Below are 12,010 nucleotides of genomic sequence, written 5' to 3' on the forward strand. Positions count from 1 at the left end.
TAATTTGTAGATCCATGCAGCTGACTGATCGCTTCAAGTGGCGATCATGAAAACTGAATGCCACTGACAATAACAAGTCCCTCGGTGGAGATGTAATTTTAGCAAAGCAGAAGTGCACAAAGAGAAAGTCATTACTGTTAAAGTTTACACTTTCATGACATCTTTTGCAGTTGAATCTGTGTGCACTGTCCTTGGTCACAGCTGGATAACCTTCAGCAAGTCGTTTCATGGAGCTGTGCTCTGTTTCCCACTTGCAGAAGGTCCAGATTGGCCAACCTGCAAACAGAGCTGGCAATCCTCAGTTTCACTGTGATGCACTGCTGAGTATAGGCGAACAGCCCTGGAACCGTCAGTTTAGGATGAGGAAGGGTGGGCAGCCAGAGAGAGTCCAAGGAAGGAAAGGTGTAATAAGTAAGTGTAATTTTGCAGTGGAAGGACCCAAGACAAAACATGCATTGCATCAGATGCCTGTATATGTACTGCTGCTTTTTGCTTGTAGTCTCTGCTGACTGTACTGGTGTTTCTGGTGCTGTGCTCCTCACTGCCAGAGCTGGTGCTTTCCCAGCTGAAATAACAGCCTACCAGCAGCAGGCCACGGATCCCAAACTGCAGTCCATTTCAAACAAAACTTCCAGGAAGAGATCTCCTCTTCCAGATGCTGCTCACCTTCAGATAACCAGCCCAGAGCTGAAAGGCTTCTGCAAACCACTATGCTGACTCAGCCAGACCTCTAATATCAGCTGGATACCCAGGTCCTCAAAGGCTGTTTGAATCCTCCTGTGACTCTCATGTGAAGAAAACTGATACATCTGACGCTTCACATCAGTTACCAGTACCAGATAATGCTAAAGTAACCACAGGTAGTGGCTTTTCTGTGCTGCATCATCACCATGCAGGATGCACTGCTCTTGTGGCAGGAAAGAATAAAACTCTGGATCATGGTTGTTTTGTTGCAGGGTGCTTTTTTGTCGTAATGGCAAGAGGAAATGATCTCAGGAAGAAAGTAAAAGAAAGACAAAAGGCAAGGAAGATAAGCTACTTGAAAATGGGCTTCTGAAAGATTACACAGAAAAATTCCACTTTGGGAAGCTACAATTCTTGTATATGGAAGAATATTAAAAGGGTATTCTTGTGACAGCTACAGTTTCTTTCTTTCAGTTCAGCTCGATAATTTGTATTGACATGACACGCGTTGCCTAAACTTAAAAGACTAAATCATTGAGCATCTGTCTTAGGTCAAAATAATATATCACGTATCAGCTCTGAACTGGGCTTTACACAGTGGCAACCACTTAATCAGTCCAGTCGTGCATTACTAATGAACTCATTACAGCAGTATCTGAGTGCACCACTATCCAGTCCCAAGTTTTACACTATATCCATTTAGTATTAACATCATATGCTGCTTGCTTCTCCATGCTTTTAATATTTGTATATGGTACCTCAAGATGCTGTCAAAGCATCCATTAATTCACCACCGAGAAGCAAGAAAGCATTACTGCCCTTGGATTATAGATCAGAAAACAGTAGCGGAGAGATTATATGATTTGCCCAAGGCTATGAAACCAGACACTTTCAGATGAGGTTCATTTCCAAAAGTCTGCACTGGAACTGCTAATCCTTACTTGTCTGTCTATATTCAAATGCCTGTTTTACCAAGAATTAAATACAAAATGGACTGACACTATGTCTGCATCAAATCACACCTTCCATGTTTTCTATATGTTTCTGCTTCATTTGACAAGGTTTATTCTTTGTTCTCTTTTTAACCTGAACAAGTCTCTGGAAGCCTCAAAGTAAAGGTAAAATGAGTCACCTTTACCACAAAAAAATGACAGCTGAACAGACAGGAAAAGACATGAGCACTTTGCAAGCCAAACTGAATCCAGGGTCAACCCAGTGGTTTACACCGGGACCCCAAATCACATAGCATTTGCCCGATGTGAAAGCGGGATTCCCTCACTGCCTTAACTGCAGCAAGGTCTGCTCCTTCCTTCCAGCACCATCTCTTTCTTCCTTATTCAGCTCCAGCCAACTGATTGTAATCTTTGGGCTTATCTCTTGTAAGTCTTGTGACATCTGTGTCATGGCACTGATTGCATCAGCCGAACATGTGAGCTGGTTGCCATCAACAGATTGATGGTATCAAAGCCCTGGGCTCCTCCTGACCTTTCCTACAGCTCTTCTGCACATGATGGAAAGGAAAAGAGACAGCACCAGCCCCTGTAGGATTTTACATGGGAGTGGTCTCAGAGAAGAGACACAGCTGCACACTGCTTTTCTCCAGCAGACGTCTGTCAGAGGGGAAAGCCTGAAGGTAGCTTTCCACTCCTGCTGCCTCCTCAGCATCTGGTAGCGGGGCTGCAGATGAAGCATATCCACACACTTCAGCTAACAAGTTATACAAAAGATCCTTAGCATGCCAAAAAGGAAAAAAAAAAAAAAGGGACGGGAAGGTGCAGCTGTTATATAGAGGATTGTTTCTTAGACTGAACATTCCAGTTTCATACTTTTGCATAAATCCTTTTGGATGCTATTTTGTTAATGGTGAAAATGCACTGTGAGTCTCTAGGGACTGCTGCCTGTAATTCTGCTGTAACATATCTGTGCTTTTCACCTGATTTGCTCTCTACAGTGAATGGGAATGGCATGAAGGCAGATCGGGACAAGGTTTGGCTTGTAGGCTTTGTGAACAGCATCCTCAGTGCTCTGCAAGGATTCTGTATGCAGCCATGTCACTCAGTGTTTTCATTTTCTGCATCCTACCCCTTTACGTCTCTGAGGTCTTGAAGGACTGTGCACTTCTGTATAGACCTCACACAGCACAAAGAAGAAATACACACATGCTGTGTGCTTTCATGGGAATTTTACTTTTGTACTATATTGTTGTTGTTTCCTTCAGTCTAGAATCAAAGTATTTTTGGGCCACAGGTAGACAGATGCTCTTTATATATGAGGAAAAAAAACAGTAGGTACTGCAGGAGTCAGTTAAAAGTAGAGTACAGATATTTTCCAAACTTTTCTTCCTGGGAATTTTCCATTACATTTTTTATTGCTTGCTTTAGGTGTGCCCCTTTACATTTAAGAGGTCCTACCATTAAGAACACTGTCATTTCTTTCACTGAATCTCCAAAGCTGGATATAATGTGTTCCTGAGTACCATAAAAACCTTCTGCAGCATGGGCACCTTGCTGGCTGGTAGTAGATAATTTATGTCTCTCAGTTACCTGCTGAGAGAGTAGTTTAAACAAGATTAAAACAACCATTGGAGTCTAGCTGTTATGCAGTGGCTACAGCACTCCAGCATGTTTCCAAACTGCTGCCATCAAGACAGCTTTCTAGGGATTTGCAGAAGCTTTGTATAACACTCACAGTCTGTTTTACCTTGAATGCATCATCAGGAAAGGGTTGAACAGCGAGCTTGTGAGGAGAGCGGAGATCTGAATCTCAGTTCAGCCTGTAGGTAAACCACAGCTTTCACGCCTGAGGATTTGCATTTCACAAGGTCTAGCACATCTCTGCCTGTAAAACAGAAATAGGTGCCTTAGTGGAGTTCAGGTTACACCCCTTGGATTGTGATGGTACCTGTGTACCCTAATAACAAGCCCCAGCTAGTTATTTTCAGACACTACTGGTCTCTGTTGAGCTGGCAAAATATTTGTCTTTACTGCAGGACTTCACATACCCAGACTAGCTCTGTTGCTCTGCTCAGGGGTAGCCTCCCACCAAGGGTAGCAATGAGGAAGGAGATGGGGCTTCTTGTATGAGTGGAGCTATTATGCCTCTAGTCTGCGTTCACAAAATATCATACATACGAAGGACTAACTATGAAGGTAGGACTGTAAAGATATGACCAAAATATTTTTTGGTTTAAAGCAGTGTTTGCATTACTTGCCTCAGTCTTCAGTAGATCTGCATCCATCTATGGTAGCTGAGCATCTGTCTCTATATTGAATCCAAAAATGCATTAGCATTCAGCCATCAGCATATATGCAGACAATGTTCTACTAAAGTACTTTTCATACATCTATCCTGTGAGAATATATTCAATATATGCAATACATACATATTCAGTACTTTTCTCTCTCTGTATGTAGATAGATAATTTTATATCTACTTTTTTACACACATGCACACATATACGTGGCATATATTAAATTAAGCAGATCCTTTGTCACAATCCATATGATTATATATAAATATAGCCATTATCCAGTCAGTATCAGTTTTCTTTCCTTCATTTTTTCAGCTTTTCTGGTATTCGTGTGCTTAAAGTACTGCCTGTGTAGGCTCAATTAAATGTATGACTGCAGTCACTACTTACTGTGTGCAGTAATGCTGACTTTAACGAGAGGATATTTCTTCCTGAAAGACCTTGTCTTTGCAAGGACCTCTTCTCACACTCATATGAAAAGAGACGTGTTCTGATGAAGTTAGAATAAAAAAAACATAACGATCAAATCCTTTGGCTTGCTGCAGATGGGCAGTCAGGGTAGCAATTTAGCAATTCAGTGAGGTATTTACTGGGTCCTTAGGATTTTTTCTCTCTAAACCTCTTTCCTTCCTGCTTATTTCAGTCAGTAACCTATCTTTTAGTAGAGATACACTGCTGAGAATGCTCCATGCAAAAAAAGATTGTAGAAGATGCAGGGAAGCGAGTGGGAATAAGGCCTTGATCCTGAAGTCTTTGAAGGTAATGGATTGACTTCAGCAGGCTTTGGCTCAAGCCCTAGCTGTCAGAAAGAAAAGTCAGTAAAGGAAGCTGGAAAAATAGTTCAGAAACAACATGGAAACAAAGGAGGCAGAAGTAATAAATACTGAATACAGAAGGAAGAAATCGTGAAAAGGAGGAGTGCCAATGAAAGAGAGGCAGAGAAGAGCAGTAATGGACACCACTGAAATGTCAATAGGTGAAAGTGAGAAGAAGGAACAATAAGCAGCCCGTGAAAAAGGCTGTGCAGGAATCTGGTGTGCTGTGTTTTCAGCTGGTCATCCACACAGCACAGCTCTGACACCGCCAGTGACTAGGTGTCAGAGAACTACACAGTCTTGTCTCCCCACTGCAGGAAGGATGAGATCATTTAGGGTGTTTTTTTTTTTTTACCACCTCAACGCTGTCTGGCAACCATTAATAGGCCTGTGAAAGTATTATTTTTCTCATTTTCTCCTCTTGAAATATGCATGAGCCTGGTGACAGGAGGTTACTCGGCTCCTGTTTGTGAGGTAGGGAGATTTACAGACAGCTTCTGCTGTGAGCCCCCATGGTAGGGTCTGTGCTGAGAATGGTCATTGCTCCTATAAAGGATCATAGTAAGGTTTAGTCGTTCTTCCAGCTCTTCCTTTAAAAGTCCTTTGATTCGTTAAGATTATTACCAACAACTCTGTTTGCTTCTTGACACCACAACCCAATAATGGAATTCTTGCAGCACTGTAACAACTGAGCAGCAACTCTGCCAACCCGGTAAATTCCATCCTACGCTTTTATTGTCAAGGGCATCCACATACCTGCTTTTTCAAAAAGCTGTACCAGTTGGACTTTGCTGAAGCTAAATTATTCTCCTTCTGGGCTTCAGCCAGAGACACTGGATTGTAGCAGGGCACCAGGACAGACAGACAACCGTCTAGAGAGGGATGGAGATCTGCAGGTGACATCTCTCCACCCATCACATCTCTGTGCCTTAGAAGACAATCTTTTTTTCACTTCTTCAGAATATCCTCTTATTCTCTTCTCTCCTGGGCCATCTTTCCCTGTAATATCCATTTCCCAACTACATTTCTTTGCTGTCCTCTTACATAATTTTTCCACTTCACCCTTTCAAAGAAAGATTTAGATTAAAAAGGGCCTTTTGCTGCTGTCACCTTGTTTACTGTCCATATGTATAACATTCACTGCTCCATCTTGAGTGTTGCTGCTCAGCCCATAATGTCTCAGAGCTAAAGACTGTCTCTTCCTCTGTTTCTCACGGGACTACTTAATAGGTCAGTTGTTAGGCACGTGCAGTAGACATCATAAATAATAATGATTCTGAGTTCCTTCAGCAATGATTTTCTCATTGGTCTTGGTTTTGATTCCTGTGTACTCTGGCTCCAAGAGCTACATATACATAAAAATAGACACAAATGGCTTTAGAAGCCGAGAGTTTTCCAGCAGCCTGCAGAGTTATCGTGTGGTGAGTGGACCCAGTAAACACATTAAGTACTGACAGGTATCTGATACAGCCTATCAGATTATTTCAGGTATGTTTCTCTTTATTAAATTAAATTTTTTGGCAGAAAAATTCTATTCTGGGCATCTGGGTCAAGTTTGATTATTTTAGAAAACTTCTGCCAGAATTATTCAGTCATCTCTAAGTATTAGGCTTATTTGATGGGGTACCTTAGAAATTCCTGGCCACCTTTTGTCTGAAAGGCTCTAATTTCCTCCTCTCTTGAAGGAGGTATCTGACATTCATGGCAGAGTCATTCCCAGTCCCTGCAAAGACTTAATCAATTTTCACAAAGTAAATGCAGATTAAAAAAGCAAGTGCTTGGATTCGCAGGGCTGCAGTCTGCACAGCTCCAAGAGCTCAACCTTGCAGCTGCACAAATCAGCAGAGCTGCTTCTCCATCCTATGCCACAAGTATCATTTGCTGATGGAAGACTGGGAGCTCATGAGCTGAGAAATGCCCCAGGATCAGATGAGAACTGGAGGGAGACTGAGAGAGACCAAGGTTGAGCAAGGAAATGCCACCAGGAACCTAATTTAAATACGTAAGAAACCACATGCACACAAGCTCTGTGTTCAGAGGGGACAAAATATCTTGCTCAAATACTGGGAAATGCTAGAATAAGGATACCTGAAAAACTATTTTGTCCTTCTTGAACATTGTTTGTGAGATAGAGTTTTTAATTACGTAATTGCAATTTTTTTTCCCCCCATAGACTCTCTAACATGCTTGTTGCAGTTGTTAGGAGACGTATAACTGGAAGGAAAAAGATGATCTTATCATCAGTGCAGTATCGGGCAAACTGCTTAATTTTTTTTCTGCAAATTAATTCTAAATTTTGTTATTTTAGTTTCTGGGTACTCACCTTAGCATCTGGTCAGCTTTGCAGCAATGCTGAGCACTCATAAGAGAAACTGAATTCAGTAGGATCAGTGCAGAGAATACCTGAACTATGCACTGCTGTCTGCTCTGAAATAGGTCTTAGGCAGTTAAATAGTACATTCACAATTGGGGACTGAACCTTACATTGCCTTGTTTCTCTTCCCTATTTATGAAGTGAAAGGGAATGTTCTTTTGTCCTACTGTATATTGAGAAGAAAAAGCTTATCAACAGGCATGAAGCACTCAGGCTCTGTCAGGGTAACTTATATGCAAAAGGCCTCATGATGAATATAGCTCCCGTCAAAGCAAAGTCTCAGTAGCATACAGTAAGGAGGCAAGGGCGTATGCAAGAAGGAAGATAAATCAAAATACGAAGAATTGCACAAGTATTGAGCACCATCTATCCTGTGTGCTAAAGAAGAAGGGAACTGTGGAAAAAAAAAACTGTGTTCAGATACTAACAGATGCCTACATTAGGAAAGCAGACTTGAAGGAAATGAACAGTGACAAAACAAGAAGGTGCTCAAAAGCATTCTGTAGAAATGTGTTAAGGACCTGTAAAATTGACATCATTATACTTTTCCTTGCTAGTGAAATGCCCTGAGAACTGCTTGTGAAATCTGCTACAAGACTTAATGAATTATTATTTCTACAGGAGCAGTAAGATCTTATGGAGTGGCTCTAGGATAGCTCAAAGGATGGATCTGAAGATGACTACAGTCAGTGGGAAGTTAGTTAATTTCAGGGGGAGCTGGAGCAAAATCCATGAGCTATCAAATCCAGTTTCATTTTGTGAAGTAATTTTGTGTCATGAACTGTAGACCCTAGAGACAAAACTTCGGATTTGAGGTTATTAGGGTGACATAAGCCAGGATCTGGACTAGGTTTATTTTTTAAACAAGTTGCTTCTTGGCAGCAACCCAGAAAATAAAAACAATATGCGTAGAAAAATAAGAGGAAGAATTGCATGGAAATAAAACAGCAGTTGAAACTAGATCTGTACAGACAGGGGAGTCAGTGCAATATAAGACAGGGACTGAACTGAGGCTCTAATAAAGGCATTGTCCAGCTGAACTAGTAAAAAGCAATAGAATGAGGTTTAGTGGAGACTGACAGGGTCACCTCAAGCTCATTTCCCTGCATGCACCCTAGAAGGAACACTGGTAGAAATGGCCACTTTTTTCCTTCTGTCAGTTACACAGCAGAAAATCTGAGCATCCGCTGAGGGCTCTGTCCATGACAAGCAGAAAATGGTTGCATTAAAAGCACAAGCCAATACAGTGAATGTGACCAAAGAAATACAGGCTGACAGTGAAAAATACAGCAGGTTTGAAGTGTGCCATAGCTCTTTAAGTTTACGAAAGCAGTACATCTGGGCAGCTAGCATGGAAAGCAATAACCTGTTATTGCACATGTCTGAGGTGTTACTGTGGACAGGCAAAAAATACAAGATTCTAAGCATCCTTTAGAAATAGAGCGTTACCACTGCAATGATAGAAATAGAACCAGATTCCCTGCTTTTAGCCAAATTCCCAGATCCTGAGCTTTCAGCAAGACACACAGGTCCCAGTGTTGCCAAGAAGCCACAGGGTTCTGCCTCTCATTGGCATGAGATCTCCCACTTGTAAGTTTTTATCTCTCTTTACTCAGTTTTCATGAGCCCCTTGCCTCTCTAAGGAAGATAGCAACATGTCTAGTACTACACCAACCAGAGGTAGTTGGGCTGTAGCTACTCTGTGTAAGTAAGGATTTTGGAGACCCAGAAGAGGAATACAGACATTTTCCTGAATCGCTTACACTTAAAGCCTGCTCTGAGGGGAACATGAGAAACACTGGATTCAGTTAATTTGACTCAATGAAGAGTTATCAAACACTTATGTTCTCCTAGTAAACTTCCCAAGATGAGAGCTATGAGCTCTTGTATTCTGTTGAGTCTCTTTGCAAGAATCCTCTCATGACAGAGCATCTGGCACTGCAGCATTCTGATCTGATCAACTGCGTATTGCCAGTGCATTGCAGCTCCCTTACAGCAATATGGATTTGCCACTCCTTCTTGATTCAGTCTTGAGATGGTCAAAAAGACAGAAGTGGAAACATTCAACTATGTTCAATCCATGAATTCTTCCTTACCTCAAATCTCTTGGGTTTGTGCTTTTCTCCTGTCACATAAATATCTGGCTGGTTGCGTGCTCATAAATGTCAAATATTTAAGAGGGAATGGATTTATTTTAATATTGTCTGTTTAGAGCAAGAATTTAAGGGCAAGGACCTTGTCCTTACTGGTATATAGACAATTTCTTCATAAGAAACAGGGATATATTCAGATTACATATATCAAAACACTTGGCCATCTGTGCCATGAAAGGGACACTATGACTTATGTAAAGGAAAAGTATGACTCCCAGATCTGCTGGAATTAAAACCCTGTGACCATAGTTAGAATTTGTTGCTTGTATGTTGTTTTAATACTTAAGCACTGCAGTATATGTTAAAGTGTGAGTAAGACTGCAAAATTCGATTGAACAAAATAAGTTAAATTTTCTGTAATGTTGATTTATGAGCCTTAGTCAAAGCTTGTTATGGGGAAAAAACACAGGAGACTTCTGACACGGCTCTGCTATTTTAATTGTATTTATACACTGTAATAAAACGTCCTTTAAAATTTTCTTGGTTTTATGGTCTTTCTCTTATCATAATAGCTACACATGAATTTACTGGACAATTTTACTACAGTATCTATTTGTTTTGTAATGGAATTTTGACAGATGTATTTGTGAACATAAATATCAGATTTGTTCATCCCTATTACTAATAGCACAAAGTGTTCAAACTGAGACTATCTAAAATCCCAATTGACCTTTCCCTTTGGATGAGTCCCCGAGTTCTTGTGCTTTTCCAAGCACGTGAGGAAAACAACTTCCTTCTTTGGAGTTATTTTATGTTTTGTGTAGTAAGCAATGCGGAGGAAATAAATGTTCTTTGTTTACAAATAACAGAGTCCCATCCAAGTGTTAACAACTGTTATTATTAATTATTTACATTGTGATGGCTCTGCAGAGACATCATCCAGAGAGTAGCTCTACGCAAGCACAGATGAAAAAGATTATTGTTGCTATTCCTTATGGCATGTACACTGTTGCCCAAGGTAACAGTGATTTGTTTATAAAAGGCAGCAAAAAGGCCTGGATTAATCCAAACAAAAAGCCTAATTGTACTACTAAAACCATTTGTGATAAGAAAGAAGGAAACAAAACTAGAACAGAATGTGCTAGATTAACCTCCCATCTGTTTACTGTTAAAATAATAGAGGGATCAGCTATTCCACACTTCAGTAGGGCCATTAAACAAAAAAGCTGAAGAGGAATCAAGACAGTCATGAAAGGCAATATGCTAAGGGGAGTGAGGCTTTTTTTTTTTTTTTTTTTTAATGGCTGCTTCCTACAACATCTCCCCTGTGCTAAAATACACCAATGCCCTACCAGCGTTTTCACTCTCCTGAGCACAAAAGAGCAGACCGGAATGGAAAAGACGACCCAGTTAACTCATTACTCATTACTTTTGCCAGCTTTGTCTATAACCTGGGCAAGCGCTGAGCTCTCCTTGCTGCTCTTCCTTCCGGATCTTTTTCTTTCCTATCTGTTTCTTTTCTATCTTTTTAACTTTTCTTTTGTAAATGTTTCTCTCAGTTGGCCAAGATCACAGTTCCTGTTGCTATGACTTTAAATAGATGGAACTCAATGCACTCAAAATCCCAAACCCTATTTAACCTTTTAGTACTGGTCATGGACACACTTTTGATTCATTTATCTCATCAAATTTAATATAATGCAAATGGAGGGAGCTTACGGTCTAGAAGCATTATATTAATCTAACATTATAAAAAAAGATATTCTAATTTTGGACCCAGAGCTACTTGAAAGCATTTCAATTGTTATTAAAAATCAGCATCTGTAGGTGTTAGATCCCCCCTAAGATCTCAGTTTCAGAGACTGATGCAGGAAGCCTGTGGCATATCAGGATACCAAAGTCTGTAAAACTACAGGCCAGCATACTAATTACTGGATCACTTTCTTTTGTCCTACCCTACTGCTGCTTCCAGAAAATTTGATTCATTATTGCCGCTTCATTTTCAGTAGTATGCCAGCTTCCTGGGCAGCCAACACAAGATATGGGGTTCTTCTGAATTCTCCAGAAGCAACAGCCCCCCCACAGAACCCTTCTCTCTCACAGTGCTTATTTAATGCACAGATTTGTGTGTCAGGAGAGCAGCCAGGCATGGTTTTTCTCTTTGCTCTCTAAATGATGCTTGACCTACTGTTCCAGAATCTAGAGAAGATTGTTTGCTCCTCCGGACTTTTTCTGAGAAAAAAAATTGTTTCCTTTCTCTCTAAGAGGTTCTTTTCCATTAAGCTTTAGGAGAAGCAATCTCTGCTAGAATGCATGATCGTGGTCATAAATGCATCTCACCACTGCAACTCACATAGGAGAATTAGAGGGAGCAGCCCTTGTCATTTAATCTGATCCACAGGGGACTAAGAGAAGCAGGCAGCATCAGCACCTGCTCCATTTGTCAAAAGCAAATCTGACAAAAAAAAAGAAAAAATAAATAGTAGGGATCTATTGTGTGCAATGGAGAACTGAGCTTTTGACAGAACTGTTTTAATTAAAAATGTTTCTGCTTGATGGTGCTTGTTTCCTGCAGAAAATTGAAGCTGAAACAGTAATCATAACCTTAGCTATTGCAATGTTGTAACAATGCTGAGGTCTTCCAAACCATGCTGCCACTAGTTTACACTCCTCTTCCTCTGGGTCCACCAGGGCCGAGCTACTGCCTGACACACCAATTCCCTGTACAAACTAAGGGAAGGAGTAGTGCATGTTGATCTATTTACTCATGATGGGGAATCCAACCCACAATGTA

This window comes from Tetrao urogallus, assembly GCF_951394365.1.
Source record: "Tetrao urogallus genome assembly, chromosome: 8".
NCBI lineage: Eukaryota > Metazoa > Chordata > Aves > Galliformes > Phasianidae > Tetrao > Tetrao urogallus.